Genomic DNA, 20,634 nt, shown 5'->3' with positions numbered 1-20,634 from the left:
GCATTGCCATGAGCTGTGGTGTAGGTCACAGATTCAGCTCATATCTGGCATTGCTGTGGTTGTGGTGTAGGCTGGCACCTGTAGCTCCGATTAGACCCCTAGCCTGGGAACCTTCATATGCTGTGGGTGAGGCCCCAAAAAAGCAAAAAAAGTTTTCGCAGTTTTATCATTTGATACAAAAATAGAGATAATTTTTAAGCCAGAATTGGTCTAAGTTTCATAATCTATTTCACAAGAGCTACATCCCACACGTTAATTAGAGGTAGTCCCACAAGACTGTTCCCCACTTGATAGGTACAAGCCTCCAACCAGCTGTAAAGAGAGATTCCACAAAATCCTTCCTCAGGTTCAATAATTTGCTAGAATGGCTCACAGAACACAGGAACACTGATTACTCATACTTACTGGTTTATTATAGAGGATACAACTTGAAAACAGGCAAATGGAAGAGACACACAGGACAAGGGATGGGGAGGAGAGGATGCAGCAGAGCTTCCAAACCCTCTCCAGGTGTGTCACCTTCCCAGCACCTGGATGGAAAATGTTCACCAACCCAGAAGTTTACTGAATATCCCCTTGTTCAAGAGTTTTAATGGAGCTCAGTCTCCAGTCTCCTCACTCCTTGCAGGAGTTCAGGGAGTAGAGCTGGAAGTTCAAACCCTCCATCATTTGTTCTGGTGACCAACCCCATCTTGAGGTGCTCTAGAGAGCCCATCCTAAGTCACTTCATAAGCATAAACTCAAGTAGGATCAAAAGGAGCTTTTATGAATAACAGAAGATACTCTGAACAAGCAGGAAATTTCAAAGGCTTTTAGACCCCAAGAATGGGGCCATATAAATTTTTTGTGTTATACCACAGAACTGTTATTATCATTAGTAATATTAACAGTTTAAGTGGGAGGGAAGGGAAAGGTGTAATGTCAGCATGTGGGGTTTTTTAAGTATTTAAGAAAAATAGGGAGTTCCCGTCGTGGCGCAGTGGTTAACGAATCCGACTAGGAACCATGAGGTTGCGGGTTCGGTCCCTGCCCTTGCTCAGTGGGTTAACGATCCGGTGTTGCCGTGAGCTGTGGTGTAGGTCACAGACGCGGCTCGGATCCCACGTTGCTGTGGCTCTGGCGTAGGCTGGTGGCTACAGCTCCGATTCAACCCCTAGCCTGGGAACCTCCATATGCCGCGGGAGCAGCCCAAGAAATAGCAACAACAACAACAACAACAACAAAAAGACAAAAGACAAAAAAAAAAAAAAAGAAAAAGAAAAATAAGTAATACTAACTTGACAAAAACACCTCACGAATTTCTCCTACCCCCAACGTCCACCTCTGGAGCTACCAATCTATTCTCTGTATCTATAAGCTTAGGTTTTATGTCTGTTTTAAGATTCCACATATAAGAAAAATAATATGGCATCTATCTTCCTGAGTTATTTCATTTGGTATAATGACCTCGGGGTCCAACCATGTTGTCAAAAATGGCAAGATTTCATTCTTTTTAATGCCTGAGTAATATCCATTGTGTATAATACACATCTTTATCTATTCATCCACTGATGGACACTAGGTGTTTCTATATCTTGGCTATTGTAAACAGTGCTGCAATGAATGTAGTAAGGCATCTATGTTTTTAAATTAGTGTTTTTATTTCCTTCCTTCTCAGGAGCGGAACTGCTGAATTACATGGTAGTTCTATTCTTAACTTTTCGAGGAACTTCCTGCTTTCCACATGGAGGCACTGATTTACATCCCCACCAAGAAGGCACACGGGTTCCCTTTTCTCCACATCCTTGCCAATGCTTGTTACTTCTTGTCTTTATGATAATAGTCATTCTGATAGATGTGAGGCAGTATCACATTGTGCCTTTGATTTGCATTTCCCTGCTGACTAATGATGTAGAGCATTTTTCATTCATTTGCCCTCTGAATGTTTTCTTTGGAAAAATATCTACTTGGATCTTCTGTCCATTTTTCAATCAGTTTGTGTGGTTGTTTTGTTTGGGGTTTTTTTGCTGTGGTTTTGAGTTTTATTTTGCCCACTGAACTGTATGAGTTCTTTACATATTTTGGAATATTAGCCCCTTATCAGATACATGACTTGCAAGTATTTTCTCCCATTCAGAAGGTTGCCTTTTCATTTTGATGTTTTCCTTACTGTGCAAACTTTTTAGTTGGATATAGGCCCACTTACTTATTTTTGCTTTTGCTGCTTTTGCTTTTGGTGGCAGATTCAAATAAATCATCACCAAGACCTACATCAAGGCACTTACCACCTGTGTTTTCTTCTACGAGTTTTATGGTTTCTGGTCTTACACTCAAGTCTTTAATTCATTTTGAGTTAATTTTTATTTACAGTGTAAGACAGTGAGTCCAGTTTTATTCCTTTGCATATGGCTGTCCAATGTTCCCAACTAAAAGGAATTTCTTATTCAGAAACAAAAGAAAAGTTCAACTTAATGAAAATATCAGAAACTAATAACAAGCATCATATTCAAATTTCCATTAAAGTCAGAAACAAGACAAGGAGGCCAGACCAGCTATGACTATAAATTATTGTACACTGTTAAGAAGGCTCTAGCCCTGTAGCCACTGAAGACATGGAGCAAGTAAACACTTAAAGTGTGGCTTGTCCAAATTGAGATGTTCTCTAAAAGTAAAATACACAAGGAATTGCAAAGACTCTGTATGAAAAAAAATAAATAAATAAGACACCTCATTAACAATCTTTACATTGACTTTATGTTGAATACATTGGATTAAAATATATTAAAGTTACCTGTTTCTTCTTACTTTAAGATGCCTACAAGAAATTTAAATTACAGGTATGATTCACATTCGAAGCTCTAACTTTATTTCTTATGGACAGCACTGCAGTCTAGCCAATGAAATGATGGAAAAAAGAAATGAATATGAATACTGGAAAAGGAGAGACAAAATAATCACAATTTGCAGATAATTAATGTTTGACAAGAAAATCAAAAAGAATCATCTGAAAACTAGCCAGTGAGAAAGTTCACTAAGATATCTGCGTACTAAGTAAATAACAAAAACCAATAGTTTTCCTACATCCTCATAATAATCAGTTAGAAAATTTAAAAGATTGTGTGTGTGTGTGTGTGTGTGTGTGTGTGTGTAATGCTACTGATAGACACTAAAGACATACTAGGTCCTGGGTGAAAAGGGTAAATATAATTTCACCAAGATTAACCTATAAACCAAATAAAAATCCTATTAGGACTTTAATTATCAACTTTGTATGGCCACTTGATATATTAATTCCAAAGTTGATCTGGAAGAAAATATTTCAAGATTAGCTAATAAAATCTAAGACCAAGAATACGTAGTACAAACCAGCCTATTAGATGCCAAAATTAACACTAATTGTTCTGGTACAGAATTTTAAAAAACAGAAATAGTCATGGGACATTTATACTTGATCAATGAGTGAAAGAGAATTCAATAAATTAAGCCACATCAAGGGAAAAAAAAAACAGAATTGAGCCAATGGCTGAATGTGAGTCCTAGAATACTGAAGAACAAATCCCTGAAGCAAGCAATTGGCGTAGCAATACCTCTCTTCCACAGCTCCCATGTCCCAAAAAGGATCTGTCCCCAAGTCTTTTTTGTAATTATAAAACTATCTCCAGCACTCTCACGGTAAACCCACACAGCCCACACTGCCTAGCTATGGCTCTGATGGGGAGAGAAACACCAGTTCTGTTTGAACTATGTGATGCCACTTCACCACCACCTCTACCGCAGGAGACTACAGTAAACATGAGCATCCACAGGGATCCAGCAGCCTGTGACCTGTGAGGCCTGTATCCAAAGTACAGAAGTGATGATTCAATAATATTATCTCTAAGTTCCCTGGCAGCCTAGCAGTTAAGGATTTGGCATTGCCATTGCTATGGCTTGAGTTTGATCCCTGGCCTGGGAACTTCTGCATGCCACAGGTGTAGTCAAAATAATCACTAGATCATCATCATCATCACTCTCTAGAACTTGGAACTAGGATTGAATAAAAAAAATTAAAAGAAGCTAGAAGGGCTGCCAAAGCAAACTCAACCTTCAAGATTCAGCTGAAACCTCCATGTGAAGTTCCTGGTCCCAGAGAGAGGAGCTTAATCAGTCTCTCTGCTCTGATTCCTCCCTCCACTCCTGCCTAACACACAGAGGCATGAAGGGGCAAAGAATGAAGAATTGCAAGTAGGTTGAGATAGTTGGAACCTAGGAAATGTAGAGGAAATTAGAAATGAAAAGGGCATACAGAAACATGTTGCAGATAGAATGAGACAGGTTTTTAAACAAGGCACTTGACCAAATCTGTTTTTTTCAGAATAATTACTTGGGTCAACAAAGAAAACAAACCAGAAAGGATTCCAAATATGTACTTATTACAACAGCCCAAGTGAAAGGTAATGAGGTCCAGGGTCTAGGGCAGTACATACAGAAGCAGCAGGACACACCGTTTTTTAAAGATTTTTCTGAGTTAAAATCAACAAGATGTGGTAAGATGGAAAGATTAAATGTCAACATTTCTAGAATGTTGGATAAGAGGAATACAGGAGGAAGAGCAGATACATATGAGTACATGTGATAGGGTGGATATTAACAATACTGTCAGAAATATAGGACTCGGGCTCCAGAGCTGATGATGTCTTTTTTTTTTTTTTTTTGGCCATGTCCCAGGCAGGCATAAGTTCCTAGGCTAGGGGTCAAACCTGAGCCCCAGCAGTGACAACACCAAGTCCTTAGCCACTAGACCACCAGGAATTCCAGAAGACGTAGATTCTACCCATATTAGAGTTAAAACCAAGGATTTCTTCAAAAATAGTGTATTCAGTTATAAGATAAAAGAATTAAAGACAAACATTAGAAAAGCCAGCCAGAGGGTAAAGAAACTAACAGCAGTGACATAGAAGCTAAAGGCAGGGATTAGGATCAATGAGGACACTATCAGGAGCATCAAAGGCTATATAAGAGGTTATGACATAAAAGTACAATGAACAGCTGGCCTGGCCTGAGACAATCCATCACACTTTCTTGCTTTTATCACATAATTTTTAAAGCATATCTGTACATATTATCCAACCAGTGAGCTATGCAAATGTATACCAACAGTAAGCCCATTCTTTCAGATTCCTGTGCTCCCACTAACAAGTGTATACTTGTCTTTTTGATGTCAAGTTCTTGGCTTTCCAAAATCTTTCTAATACTATGTTCAAATCTTTCAACTCTATTTTTTGGCCACACCTGTGGCACATGTACGTTCCTAACCGCAGCTGCAACCTACATCACAGCTGCAGTAATACTAGATCCTTAACCCATGGTGCACACACAGCAGGAACTCTTCAACTCAATTTAATAAACACTTACTGAGTATCTCATGTCCACTGCTGGACTAGGTGGCAAAGATTGATTCCATGAACAAATATGTGTACTTTCTATGGAGTTCCCGTCATGGCTCAGTGGTTAACAAATCCAACTAGGAACCATGAGGTTGTGGGTTCGATCCCTGGCCTTTCTCACTGGGTTGGGGATCCAGCATTGCCGTGAGCTGTGGTGTAGATTGCAGGTGCAGCTCGGATCCTGCGTTGCTGTGGCTCTGGTGTAGGCCAGCAGCTACAGCTCGGATTAGACTCCCTAGCCTGGGAACCTCCATGTGCCACGGGAGTGGCCCTAGAAAAGGCAAAAAGACAGAAAAAAAAAAAAAATGTGTACCTTCTAAATGCTTCTATATATGGTGTGCATCAGTGAATAAAACACAAATATCCCTGTTCTCACAGATGTTTTCTTTCCATATTAAACAGCTACTCTCCTTGAAGGAGCCACAAGGAAACACACTATACTTTAGACTTATCTAAAAAGAAAAGACAGCAAATCCATTTATTTCATAATGCAATTCTAAATTAATAACAAGAAACACAAAACTATAGTTAATTACCTATTGTTAACATTCCCGTCCTCTGGTATCACACAATATAAACGAATACTAAGTTAAACATACATACAGTCAGTTCTCAGTTATCTGCAGGTAAATCATCCATGCATATCAAGAGCAAATCCTTACCACTGACTCACGTTTCTGGGTTATGTCCCATCCAAATTTCTACCATGTGATCTTTTAACATATGAGACAGTATAAAAACACACAACTTAAGACTTTCACAAAGTAACTCAAATCATTACACATGCCAATTTTACTATGTCTACCATTTTTCAAATGAACTTGCAGAGACATTCTCCCTAAATCCAATATCCTTCAATTCATTTCCCAGAGCCACATAACCTAAACTCTTCAACCCCATGCCCAACTCATTTATAAAGCTGACTCCAAACTAATAAGCCTACAAGCACAGACCCAGCTTTTACGTACAAGCTCATGGTCTCTAAACTTTAAGAATCAAAAAAAGCCCCTTTTAATAAAACTGTTGGCATTCCAAACATGTGTACCTTTAAAACTGTATGTCTGTATGACTGTTCTAGCACACTGTCAACACCACAAATCATGCACAAAATATATAATTTTTTAAAAATTTTAATATTTCCTTCCAGAACCGCAGAGATGGGTCACATACACACACTGGAGCACGTGTAAGCTGCAAGACAAATGCCATTCCTTATCTTAAGGGAAGGGAAGCTTAGAGGTTAAGTAATTTGCTGTGGTCACAAAACTAAAATGAAGTAGAATCTGATTTGGGAATTCAAGTAACAATGTGGTCACAAAGCTCAAGCCCTCCATCACTCCTCTCTAAAACCACACCAATCTCATTCCTTATACCTGAGGTCCTGTGAGCTTCATCCTTATACCTCACTCCCAACCAGCCATTACTTCTCACAACCCTCTCACTTCAATATGCTGTTGGAGAAAACAGGTTTTCTTTCTATGCCCCAGAAAGCGATGTAAAAACTAAACATTTTGAATTCTGAAGAGTACTAAGCAGGAGAGTCTAAAGAGTTATCAGTCTGGAAATCAAGCCTAGTTTCAGAGTAAATGATGAATGCAAATTCTTAAGATGCTAACACACTGGCTAGCAATATGGAAAGCTACAGACAAATGGAAAATGACCTAGGGAAGTATTAATTGTCCACATATAAAAAATAATGATCCCATGTATTATGGTCCATGTGATATAATTCCAATTAATGTCAATTCTCTTTACATTAAAATGTCAAGTACAGTTCCAAGATTAATTCATTATGGTTCACTCCAGTTTTCCATAGAACTAAAATAAACTCCTCGCTTCATTTTAGAAAGAATTCAACTATCCCATCCTTCCTCCAAACAGGAGGTATCAAGACCAGAGATCAAGCTGGTCTCCAAAGGGAAGAGAAAGATTTCTTGTCTTAGTGTTACAAGAAGAAAAGCCAAAGTCAAGGTCCAGAATGAGGATCACCACAATCCTAATGAAAGTAAAATAAGTAAAAATAAGAAATTTCAGAGGTTGAAGAAGGAACTTTTCATAATTCTAGCCAAAATGATATTAAATATTTTATAACCCAGAAACATAAATGCAGAAAAATGAACTCCTATATGCCTACAATACCAATTTAGAACTAAAATAATATTCAAAAGGTTAAGATCTATGCAGTAGTCAGTGTAGTCAGTATCTAATAAAACCTATGCAAATACCCTAGTGAATTCCAAGTAATAAACACATAAATAAACAACAGGTAGAAATACACAAAGCTAAGCCATAGTTTCAAAGAAGCCTAAGAAACTTGACAGAAATAGTAAAATCCCCGAGCCAAGTAAAAGGAAGATATGGAAAGAGAAGTAAAAGAAAGATATGGAGGAGTTCCCGTCATGGTTAACGAATCTGACTAGGAACTATGAGGTGGTGGGTCTGATCCCTGGCCTTGCTCAGTGGGTTAAGGATCCCGGGTGGCCAAGAGCTGTGGTGTGGGTCACAGATGCGGCTCTGATCTGGTGTTGCTGTGGCTCTGGCGTAGGCAGGCAGCTACAGCTCCAATTAGACCCCTAGCCTGGGGTGCGGCCCTAGAAAACACACACACACACAAAAGAAAGATATGGAAAGAGAAGTAAAAGAAAGAGCACTGGAGTTCCCCGGTGGCCTAGTGGTTAAGGATCCAGCATTGTTAGTGCTGTGGCTCAGGTCCAATCCCAGGCCCTGGAAGTTCCGAATGCAGGGGCCAAAAAAAAAAAAGTAAAAAAAGAAAAAGAGCACTGATAGAGAAGCAGCTTAAAACAGTGTTGAGCAAGAAAGGTTTACAGTCAAGGAAAGTGAGCTTCACAAAGGCTAAAAGACATGGACAATGCCACACCAGGACAATGTGCCCAGTGCCACACTGACAGTCAAGCAAGCAGGGTTAGACACGACTCGGGCCAGACCCAAATGCTCTTTCTGCAACAACTCAGAGCCCACATGGTTCTCTTCACTTGCTGGCTCTTCAGTCTCCCTGTTCCTACTACCTTACAGTCATTCTTGAACATTCCTTGAACAGCACAGGGTTTGGGGCACCAAGCCACCACACAGTCCAAAACCCACGTAAAACTTTAGTCGGCACTCCATATCTAACCTTGGATTTTGTAGTACATATTTCATGGGGGCTAAGTGGACCCACACAGTTCACACTCATGATGCTCAAGGGTCTAACTGTACTTTCTGAGCTGCAAATATAGTCTCTGGCTCCCCACTCCCCAGGGATGTGACTTATTCTCACAGCTTCTCTAACCCCCAGAACAGTTGATGCCTCAATTTTATCTGTCAATCCTGCTCTTTCCTAACTGCCCTAGACGCCCATCCCCATTTGAGCATCTCTACCTCAAACTCAACTCTTTTTTCAAATCCAATCTACATCTCATTTGTTCAGCTGACTTTTCCCTGGCTCCTCAGGCTAATATGGCCTCTACAACCTCTATATTCCTCACTCAACATTAACCACATCCTTTATTTATCTTCACACACCTTGAACATTCTCATCCTAAAGAAATGAGTATTTCCTACTCTTCTCTAAGTGATGTATGTTTTTACTTATATGATGGGTTTGCTCATATGCTAGATTCGGAATACATTATTGCTTACCAAAAAACTATTTCTGAAGGACAAAAAACCAAAACAAAATAAAAAACAAAATACAAAAAAATAGGCACAAAGAAACTCTGTTAGTGATGAATATGTCTATAACCTTGACTGTGTTGACAGCTGCACAGGTGTGTGCATATTCAAATGCAAACTGTATACATTAAATACGTGCAGGGGTTTTTTTTGTTTTTTGTTTTTTAAAGGGCCCACATATGGAAGTTCCCAGGATAGAAGTGGAATCGGAGCTACAGCTCATGGCCCATGCCACAGCCACAACTACACCAGATTTGAGCTGTACACCTATATCCCACAACAATGCCAGATCTTTAACCCACTGAGCAGGGCCAGGGATTGAAACTGTGTCCTCATGGATACTAGTCAGGTTCATTGCCACTGAGCCAAAAAGGGAACTATATGTGCAGATTTTCGTATGTCAATGAAAGGATAGAGAAAGGAGGGAAAAAGAAGAAAGGAAGAATAGAGATGAAAGAAAATGGGGGGGGAGAAGATGAAGAGAAATAAAGAAGCAGCTAACAGAGGGGGTCAACTGTTTCCTCTAAACTGCTATGTGTTGTCTTCCTTAAACCTCACGATAACCCTGTGAGGTAAGAATTAACATCTTTATGCCACAGAAATTGAAATGAAAGGCAGAGAAAAGTTAAGTAACCAGCTCAAATTTACACAGCAAGTTATACACACATGTATGGCACTGATTCCTTCTCCACTAAACACAAAGTTGGTGACTTGAGACAATATATTTGGAAATGCTACCTGAACTGTTATCAGGCTATTATGAAGTGTTTAAAATTAATGGGATTCTTAAATTATCTGAATGAGAAGGATACTATGTTAACCTACTTTCAATGTGCTTTACATACATTTCCAGAAAAGTTAAGATAAATCCTTAATTATTGATGTCAAAATATAACAAAATCTACTTAATGTCCCTTAATTTAGTTTACTATTTACACTCTCTTCTAAAACTCCATTAATGAGAGGTTATAATACATTAAATATGTCTTTGAAGAACATTTGTCCATATAAAGATGATAATACTGTTTCAAAAGATAAGGCAAGAAAAAGTAAGTAGAGAGACTTAGAAAATACTGTATGCTCTAAAAATAAATAAAATTTAAATAGTGGAGTTCCTGTCATGGCTCAATGGCTCACGAATCCAACTAGTCTCCATGAGGATGCAGGTTCAATCCCTAACCTCGTTCAGCGGGTTAAGGGTCCGGTGTTGCCGTGAGCTGTGGTGTAGGTGGCAGACATAGCTTGGATCCCAAGTTGCTGTGGCTGTGCTGTGGACCAGCAGCTACAGCTCTGATTCAACCCCTAGCCTGGGAACCTCCAATTGCTCTGAGTGCCGCCCTAAAGAGACCAAAAAAAAAAAAAAAAAACCCCAAATTTAAATATTTAATATTTATCAAGTGCTGACTGTGTGCAAGGAACATTGGCATATATATATATATCTCCTAACAACAATACAGTAGATTTTCTTCTGGTTTTTTTTTTTGGGGGGGGGGGGTGCATCCACTGCACATTAAAGTTCCTGGGCCAGGAATCGAACCTGCACACAGTTAACTTGTTGGGCCACAAAGGAACCGCCAGATTTTTTCATGTCTTTTTTATAGAAGAAACTGGGGCACAGAGAAGTTAAACAGGCTGCCCAAGGTCACACAGCTAATAAGTAGAGCCAGGATTCAAATCTAAACAATCTTAACTCCAAGCCCATGTTCCTACCCACCAAAATTGCATTGGAAAAAGGCACATTTTATAGAAAAATTCTTAAACAAGTACTAAAATACAGAACTGGCTACACCAAAAGTAGTTTCATAAAAAATTTCCCAAAAGGAAGGATACATGTGAATTATCCCAACAGAATTTTAAAAAACAAAATAACATTAACATCTGCAAAACTACCTAGTAAGAACAAGAAAAATGAAAGTAAAGCAAGGTTAATTAAAATAAATGAGCTAAACTGACATGTACCTACACTGATGAAACTCAACTGATGAAACCACACTAAGTGATACTGACTGAAGAAAAAAGCAGGCTACACAAGAATATATACAATACCATCTGTATCCAGTTTAAAAATACACAGGATACTATACATACACTGTTTGGAGATATAGAATATATACATTTGTAGTAAAATTGAGAGCAATGCATATGAATAATGAACACCAAATTCAGATCAGCGATTAACTGGAGGATTTGGGGGAAGGAAGTAAATTTCTTTTCCTGGATCAAATATTAGGAAATATTTCTCACATATACACAAAGCAAGTCTACTTTAAAAAAAGGGGGGTGGGAGAAAATGGAAGAAGCAGGTTATGGCATCCAAAATTGCTTTATATTCCTGACCCAAAAAATTCTAAAAGGGCAATGTCAATGACTCCTGTGAAAGAATGTTAAAGTAGAATATACTCTGAAGTATTTATATTCAAGTACAAGAAGAACATTCTAGTTCAATTCTCTCAGTTTAGTTTTGCTACTCCTTACATTCCCCTCTGTAAAAACAGGTTTTTGAGGGAGGTGGGGTTTTTTTTGGGGGGGGGGGGTAAGTTATGTGTAATAAAAATAGATATATAAACATGTCCCTAAATGTCATCACAGCTCCTTTCCAGATATGATCATGCCTTCAGAGGCACATATGAACTTCAAGCCAAAAATGTCACCCCAGAGAGGAGATGCAGCGACTGGACTCTTCAGAGTAAAAATGCCTGGAAAGAGTTACAGCACACCCTTCGGCAAGTCACTTAAGTTCCTTGTGACTCAATTTCCTCATCTGTGAAATAAGAATGAAAAACAAAAACAAAAACCTATCTCATAAAATCACAAAGAACAATCAGATTAGCACCTGGCCAGAAGAAGTACTATAAAGGTGTAGCTATCACCCTTAACCGGAAGTTTAAAGAAAAACCAGGCTTTGTATTAGAAAAGTACAATTGAATGAAGTGTGATTACTTTCCAAATTAAACAGGGAATAGAAAAGCTGACCACAACAGGACAGACAAATGGGCAGCTTTTTACCTCTTGAGCAATCAATGTTAGAACAGCAAGTTAAGCTTTTTATTTTTCTAACAATATTCTTTGGTATTGTTACACATCTCCACTGTGTACATATCTGTGTACACACACGTGGTACAGATTCAAGGTGAAACATTCTATTCCCTGGCTCCCTTGCTCATCTGGCAAAAGCCCAATTCATCATGGAAACTGGGCTACCACCTTCACTGCAAAGTCTCCCCTTTTTCCTGCTCCGCTTTGTTTATAAGAGCTATACCACACTGTAATACATCTCCTCTTATACCTTCTTCCCTTACACCATATACTGTTCACACACTTCCTTTAATGAACCCTGAGCTCCTGGAGAACAGTGACTCTCAACCATTTTCAAATCCCCAGTGACTTACAATATATGCAGTAAAGAATACATGAATGAATAAATCAATGTGCTATATATAACCTCATAACAAATACCTTCACAAACAAGTAGAAAACTATAGTTGGAGGCAATTTGTCCAAAAGGTTGGTTATTTACGTATCTCCAAGTCCAAATAAAAAACCAGCAGCTCAGTTTTAGCCCAATGAATCATCCACCAATTCTTTATTCCTCAAAATGGGAAACATTAAAGGAAACATATTTCAGTAAAAAGAGAAGTTAAATTCTTTAATAAAAAGAATTAAGGCACTTAAAACATTAGGAAAACAGAAGCAGTCAGAACTTTCTTGAACTAAAAATAGCACACAGGGAAGAAATCACAAGATTTAATATTTAGAATGTTTTCTTTCTCAGAAAAGAACTGTCATCAAAAGTCAGATGAAAGTATATACCATATTAAGGTGGCTAAAAAGTAAAACCAAGTTACATGTTAAATCAATTTCACACAACACTTTGTAGTACGGTTTTCTAAAAAGACTGTCATGAGTTGGCAAAAATGGAGCTGATTTTTAGAAATTTAACAGTTCTTGGCAACTTTCTGGAAACTGCTCAGGGCTCCATACTAAGGGACTGACTGCTGTCAGGTGTTACTGCAGAGAAGTATCCCTCGCCCAGCTATGGCACAGGCTTCCCTTGCTCTGGATTCTCAGGACTTCTGAGGAACTTTGCACAAACAAGTAACACCTTTCTCCTCTACATCCAACCTCTCCCTCTCAATAGGAACCTTCCTATCAGCATTTAAACATGCTGAAATCAAAAACTCTTGGAATCAGCCTCCTATTCTTACTGTCTCTACTCCACCTGCCTTCCATTTGCTTCTGCTTCCCACTGCACCCCTACCACATCAGTGTCTCCTGCCAAGGCCAGAGGTCACCCATGATCTCCAGATTGCTAAATTCTAAGGTCAGTACTCAACTTTCTTCTCAGAGGAACCTTCCACAGTGTTGGCTGTTTTCCCCTTGGTGCAAGGACACCTGCTTCTGGCAGTCCTCTCACCTCCTTGGCCCCTCCTCCCGTCTCCTTTGCAAGCTCAGCCTCCTGTACGCAGCTCCATCCCAGGCCTCTTACTGAACTTACTCTGATCTCTACACTGATGACTCCCAAAAGGTCAACTAGTAATCACTCAACATCTCCTTCTCCCAAGCCATATACTGTTCATCAACATATCTGGCAACTTTGCCTCTAAATCTCCATTTTCTCAATATTTCCGCTAATGATGTAGACTCTTAAGAGGATCAAATGGGTTAACGTGACAGCACTTTCAAAAGGGGGAGAAACTTAAATCTGATAATTAGTATTCATTAAATTTAAATCTCTGAAAGCAAGGACTTTTATCAAGCTCATCCTTTTATTTATGCCACATGGTACACCTAGCACAGTGGTCTGAATGCAAATAACATTCAGTAAATGTACTGCAATGAGGGAGTTCTCTTGTGGCACAGCAGGTTAAGGATACAGTATTTTCACTGCTGTGGCCCAGCTTCCATCCCTGGCCTGGGAACTTCCACATGCCCCAGGTGTGGTTTTAAAAAAAAAAAAAGGAGTTCCCGTCGTGGCGCAGTGGTTAACGAATCCGACGAGGAACCATGAGGTTGCAGGTTCGGTCCCTGCCCTTGCTCAGTGGGTTAACCATCCGGTGTTGCTGTGAGCTGTGGTGTAGGTTGCAGATGCGGCTCGGATCCCGAGTTGCTGTGGCTCTGGCGTAGGCCAGTGGCTACAGCTCCAATTCGACCCCGAGCCTGGGAACCTCCATGTGCCTTGGGAGCGGCCCAAGAAATGGCAAAAAGACCAAAAAAAAAAAAAAAAAAAAAGGACTGCAATGAGTTATTCACATCAGATTAAAACATGTTCAACAGAAATATTCACATATTTAATGGCTTAAGTTTCCTAAACCATGTCACCATTTGTCTCTTTAGAGGTGAGAATTTGAAATTAAATCACTCTGGAAAGTATAAACTACACTGGACATGTTTGATAATTACAACAATTCTTATCTAAAGTTAGAAAAACCTGTCACCTTTTTTGGCTGGCTTTCCTGAAAACATCCAATCCCATCCTCAAGCCCAAATCTCACAAAGATTCTCTCTTCCCAAATGTTCATTGAAAGGGGACAATTTAAAATTAACGGAAACATTTAAGCTTTTAAGTACCCTGAAAGCAGCTTGAAAAAGTTCCCTCTGTCATTTTCATATCTTACAATGTGAGGTGGAGAGTCATTCTAGGCAAGAATAGACACCGAAAAGAACACTGTCTCTCAAAAGTTCTCAAACTCTTCCTTTATGTCCATTTATCAGCCTCAGAATGCAAGATTGACCCCTAGTAATACCTCACCATATCAATATAAAACCTGCCAAGAAGAAGAGTCTCTTCAACAAATGGTGTTGGGAGTTCCCATCATGACTCGGCAGTAACGATCCCAACTGGTATCCACGAGGACCCAGGTTCTATCCCTGCCCTGCTCAGTGGGTTAAGAATCCAGCATTGCTATGAGGTATATAGGTGGCAGGTGCTGCTCAGATGTGGTGTTGCTGTGCTGTAGGCCAGCAGCTACAGCTCCGATTCAACCCCTAGCCTGGGAACTTCCATATGCCACAATGTGGCTCTAAAGACCAAAAAAAAAATGGTGTTGGGAAAGCTGGACAGCTATATTGTAAAACAGTGACATTAGAGCATTCCCTCAATCATATACAAAAATAGACTCAAAAATAAAGACCTAAATATAAGACATGACACCATAAAACTCCTAAAAAAGAACATAGATGAAACCTCCTTTCACATAAATGGAAGCAATATTTTCTTAGGTCAATGTCCCAAGGCAAAAGAAATAAAACCAAAAATATACAAATGGGACCTAAGCAAACTTAAAAGTTTTTGCAAGAAAATCAACAAAATGAAAAGACAGTCTACAGAACAGAAGAAAATACTTGCAAAGGATGAGACCAACATCATTTATGGATGGGTTCATATCCATAATGTACAAACAGCTCATACAACTCAATATCAAAAAAAACAACTCAATGAAAAAATGGGCAGAAGACCTAAATAGACATTTTTCCAAAGAAGGCATATAGATGGCCAACAGGCCAATGAAAAGATGCTCAACACTGAAAATTATTAGAGAATTCAAATCAAAACTACAAGGAGGTCACCTCACTTTGGCTAGAATGCCTAGCATCAAAAAGTCTACAAAATAATAAATGCTGGAGAGGATATGAAGATGCAACCCTCATACACTGTGGATGGGAAGGTAAACTGGTGCAGCCATTATTGAAAACAGTGTGAATATTCCCTTAAAAACACTAAAAATAGAACTGCCATATTACTAAACAAGCTTAATTGAATGTAAATTGGAATCACTGGAAAATGATATAGAAGTTTATTTTACATATTCATATATTTATTTTCTTAGTGGTCCATACCATTTAATACTACAAATTAATTATTACAACTCATAAAAGGTAAATATTATTTATTTTTATTTTTTGGTCTTTTTTTTTTTTTTTGCCATTTCTTGAGCCGCTACCGAGAGGCATACGGAGGTTCCCAGGCTCGAGGGCGAATCAGAGCTGTAGCCGCCGGCCTACGCCAGAGCCACAGCAACGCGAGATCCAAGCCAAGTCTGCCACTTACACCACAGCTCATGGCAACGCCAGATCCTTAACCCACTGAGCAAGGCCAGGGATCGAATCCACAACCTCATGGTTCTTAGTCGGATTCGTTAACCACTGAGCCACGACGGGAACTCCCAGAAAAGGTAAATTTTAGAATTACTATTCAATATCAGAAAAGACAACTTGAAATGAATACAGACAGTATGCCAGTTGGTATCATGGATTCAATCCTGGAACAGAAAAGAAAGGGATTAGAAAAACTGGTGCTATCTGAATAAAGTCTGTAGTTCAGTTAATAGCATAATATCAATATTAATTTGTTTTGACAAATGAACCAAGGTTATTTAACATGTTAATACTAGATCAGGGGAGCTGGGTTATGATATGCAGAAAGGATCCATATTTGCAACTTTTCCATAAATGTAAAATCATCCCTAAATAAAAAGGTTTTTTTTAAATATTGGTACTCAGTCTAGTCAGCAAGCAATGTAAAACTCCCTAGACTAGATTTCCATCTAAATTGCAATTCTCAGTATAATCTCCATTTGAATACTACTTTTTTCTTCATTGCTCATATTGTAACTTGTAATTATATATTATTTGTATGATGATTTGCTTCATGTTTGTTTTCTCCATAGAGGTAAGGATCACATCAGTTCTGTTCACTCCTGTATTCCTGGCACCTTACATGGTGTCTGACACAGAACAGGAATTAAAGGCTCTAAGTGAGCAGTTAATTGAATGAGGAACGAACTAGTCATTTAAACAGAACCAGAGAGCAGAGGAGCAATGAGAAAAAGCTCAGGGCTTTAAGATCTGACTCCCCAAACCAAACAGGGATTGATTTTCCCCTCATAACCTGTCCATCCTTCCATCTTTCCTTCAAGGAGAACACAACTCACAGAATATTTCAGGTTTAAATCATTCAGTGCAAATGTCTTACAAACCCAGTAACTGAGACCCAAAGATGCTAGGTGCCTTGCCACCATAACCCTCACATCTGCTCCACACTCAACACTGCCATCCTACAGAACCAACCCAACTCTTTTTATAGAAAGGAGAAACCAAGAAAAGTCTAAAAAGAAAATGCCAGAGTGACTAGAGAAGCCTTACTCATCCCTAAGGATGAGAACTGCACTGGAAGGTGCCAGAACACAAAAGAAAAAAACAAACTCTGTGCAACGGACTCTCATGTCACAACACCTCTTCCCTGAAATAACCTTCTAATACACTTTCAGGAACAACTCAGCAGCATCCTGTGGCACCCTTCAACCCTTGGAACTCATCTGGGGAAACCAAAAAGTTGGGATGATCATAAACAGAAGGTATTATCAATTCATTGAGTAATAAAAATAATAATAAAATAAATAAATAGTTGCACCTAAAAAAAAAAAAAAGAAGGTATCATCAAACTACAGCTCTCCTGGCAGCCAAACAAAAATCCACTGTGTGACAACTTCAGCCAGCTACCGAGGAGAGGCAGCATAATATAGTGCTTAGATGTGAGAGCTCTGCATTTTCAGACAGGTGGGTCTGAATCCCAGCTTTTCTTTCTTGTTCTGATCTGGGGGAAAGTTAGGCCCAAATGGCAGTTTCTCCTGCTGTAAAATGATCCCTAGAAGGATGTTAACAGTTTTAGAGATACTATGCATAAAGCTCTTAGCACAAAGCCTGGAATGTTAATAAAGGCTCAATAAGCGTCAGCTGTTTGTCATTTTATTCAGCTATAATGACTTACACGAAGCCTAGCCCCTCTCTAGCCTTCAAATAATTTCAAAGACATCGTTATGCCCTATCTATTTTTGAAGGGCCCGATACACAATAGCTTAGAGCACATTTTCTAAATGCAGCCTAGACAAACGAGTTCTATGTCTCTGGGCCTCGGGTTCCTCATCTGTGAAACGGGTCTGATCATCTCAGCCTCACTGGATTGCTGGCAGTAAGCAGTCGCTCGGTATTGCACATTCCCTAACTAGTGTATAATTAAAATGCACCTGGGGAAAGGTAAACTTTCAACTCCAACCCCGAAACAACAGTATTAATCCCAGCCCCATCAGAACCGACTGCGGCCAGAACAAATACCACCAAAGTCGACGCATCTCACACCTCCAATTTCTCCTCACGCACAGCAGCAAAGCCCCCCGCCCCCCTGTGCGGCTCAGTTTCTCCGCTCCCAGGGACTACATTCAGAGCCGAGCTAGTGAAAGCAGCCAACCTCCCACCCCACCCCGCCCCCGGAACGCCGGGAGGGACCCCGTGTGTCCTTCCTCCCCCGGGCTGCGCGGCCGCTCCGCTGCGGTCCCCCAGTTCACGTGGGCCCTTCGGCCCGAGCCCCACCTCAGCCGCTTCCCGGATCCCACAGCGGCGCCTCCCACCCGGCCCGGCTGCTTCTCCCCACGTCGCGGGGGGAGCCCGCACCTCCGGCGCGCACACCCCCGGCGCCGGGATCGGCGGCTACGTCGGGGACCGGGGGGCGAGCAGGCCGGCAGCGTCCCTCCCCCAAAACACCGCCGCCCTCGGGCCCAGCTCGGTCGCACGCTGAGGCCAAGCCGCCAACCAAGCTCCGCTGCTCCCCACAACCGGCGCCGCACTCACCGCAACGCCGGGGCCCGGGTTCCTCCCGACTCCGGCCCACGAAGGCCTGGTTGCACCCCCAGAGCATTCACTCCCCGAGCCGCCTCCTGGGGACCCTGACGCAGCCGCCGCCGCAGTCGCGCTGCAAGGGGGCGTACCTCTGCTGCCTGGTCCGGCGCCGCAGCCGCAGCCGCCGCCTCCTACTCCTCCCAGTCGTCCCAGCTCTGTCCGCGGCGACTGGCACGGCTCCGCTCCCCGGCGCCGGCAGACCAGCGTCTGTTGAGCCGAACCGCCCGGGACGCACTCCCCCGGCCGGCGCTCGTTGCATATGCAGAGAGACCGCCGCCCATTGGCCCGGCGGCGGTGGCGCGTGCGGGGCTGGGCCTATCGAATTCCGGCCGGGAGCGCGGCGCGGGCGGCCGGGGGCGGGGCGGGGTTACTACAGGTCATTCCACGGAGCAGCGGCGGACGGGACCCAGCCGCAGCCGGCGCGGGGCGGGGAGCCGTCGGCGGGGAGGAATGGGACCACAGCTGCAGGGGGAGGGGAGCCGGGCTGCGCGGCCGGGAAGCTGGCGGAGGAGGGGAGGGTCCGACCGGGTCTACAGCGGAGGCCGTTCCTGGAGAAAAAGACTCCGACCCCCCCGCCCCCAAAAGATTTACAAACACAGTTATTACTCTAATGCATAAATCTTAATATAGATCAGAGGGAAATGCGCATATTATTTTCATTCTTAACGTGTTTACTTGTTTTGTTCTTGAACAAATTTGTCAAATTATTAAAATAAAATGATTTTTGGAAATGGCTGAAGCGAGAGGGGCTCAAAAATTCTAGCCATGTACCATGTTTATTATTTCTCCTGTTTTGACTTCTCTGAACCCTGCAAATAACCCTTCTCCCCTCAGTGCACTATTTATAAAAGATTGATATTTTTCAAAGGACAAAGTTTACCCCAAATTATCGTCTTTGGATGTTTTTCTTATGAAGCTAGAAGTGTTCCTGCATTTTAAGGAGGTTGCCATTATATCCCACGTTAGACAATACGGAAGGAAAAACAAAAGACACGGAACACAGGTAGACTGCCTTCCCATTAGCAAACAAACCAAAACACAAATGACTTAAACAATAGCTACAGTGCACAATAAGAAAGTTGACTTTCATTAAACAAATAGGAGTGGGATGAAGGGGGTTTTTTTTTAAATCCAACGAATTAGTGAACGAAGTTATAACGTTAAGTCAGATATGATACCACAGGAAATAAAACATTTAGAGGGTTTGGTTTGGTTTTGAAGTGATGAAGGCGCTAGAAATGGCTGTTTGAATAGTAAACCTCCCCGCGATGCAAAACTTGTGTTTAAGTAGGTGAAAGGTGACGTTCACGAGCCAACCGCAGGCTAAAGCAGGAGCTTGCTTCTCAAGAAAATCTCAAAATCAGTGATGCCGCCTCAACTTGAGCTAGGTGGAGTGATGAGGCTGAGAGCAAAGAAGGCTCACTCACCTCGGGCCCCAGGCCAATTTACCTTGCTAAAAAAAGGATACTCAGGCAACCTGATCTTCTACTAAGAAAGGAGGTTCCATTGCTCCTAATCTGAGGAAATGCTATCAAAAGATACACCCTGAAGATAAATGGAATGCAGAATTTCTTATCTGAAAAGATTGCCACCATTCTGCATGCAAAAGGAAGTATACCTTAAAAGTGGTTGTTCCAGAACCAAGAAAAGCCTCTAGCAAAATATGTAGTTTCCAAAGGAGGAACTTTTTTTTCCGTCAATAAGTGTGAAGCAGACTAGTAGAATTCCAGCAACACCTTAACATCTTTCTTCATTATCCCTTTCCATGTTTGTGTGTTTGTGTGGGTGTGAGAGAGAGGGAGAGAGAGAGATTTGTAAAAGAAAATATTCTTTGGAATTAAAATTCTAAATTCTCATCTTATTTGCTTAGGATAAACAGAAATGT

The 20,634-nt window shown here is 41.0% G+C and overlaps 1 protein-coding gene across 6 annotated transcripts in view; it reads right to left on the bottom strand.

Annotated features, from left to right (window-relative positions):
• Window positions 1–18,959, bottom strand: part of ACSL3 (acyl-CoA synthetase long chain family member 3) — a 74,933-nt gene extending 55,974 nt beyond the window's left edge. For 3 of the 6 annotated variants that reach the window (XM_021074566.2, XM_084998071.1, XM_021074569.1), the window contains exon 1: window positions 18,702–18,958. The gene's annotated coding sequence lies outside the window, so the exon portion shown is untranslated. 6 annotated transcript variants of the gene reach the window in all.
• Between the last annotated feature and the right edge of the window lie 1,675 nt (window positions 18,960–20,634).

This window comes from Sus scrofa, chromosome 15, assembly GCF_054392235.1.
Source record: "Sus scrofa isolate SSC_HxYL_T2T_F1_AM1 chromosome 15, Sscrofa_HxYL_maternal_Yorkshire_Landrace_v2.0, whole genome shotgun sequence".
Taxonomy (NCBI): domain Eukaryota; kingdom Metazoa; phylum Chordata; class Mammalia; order Artiodactyla; family Suidae; genus Sus; species Sus scrofa.
Note: the sequence above shows the minus strand (reverse complement) of the source record. Positions and strands in the feature narration are given on the sequence as shown.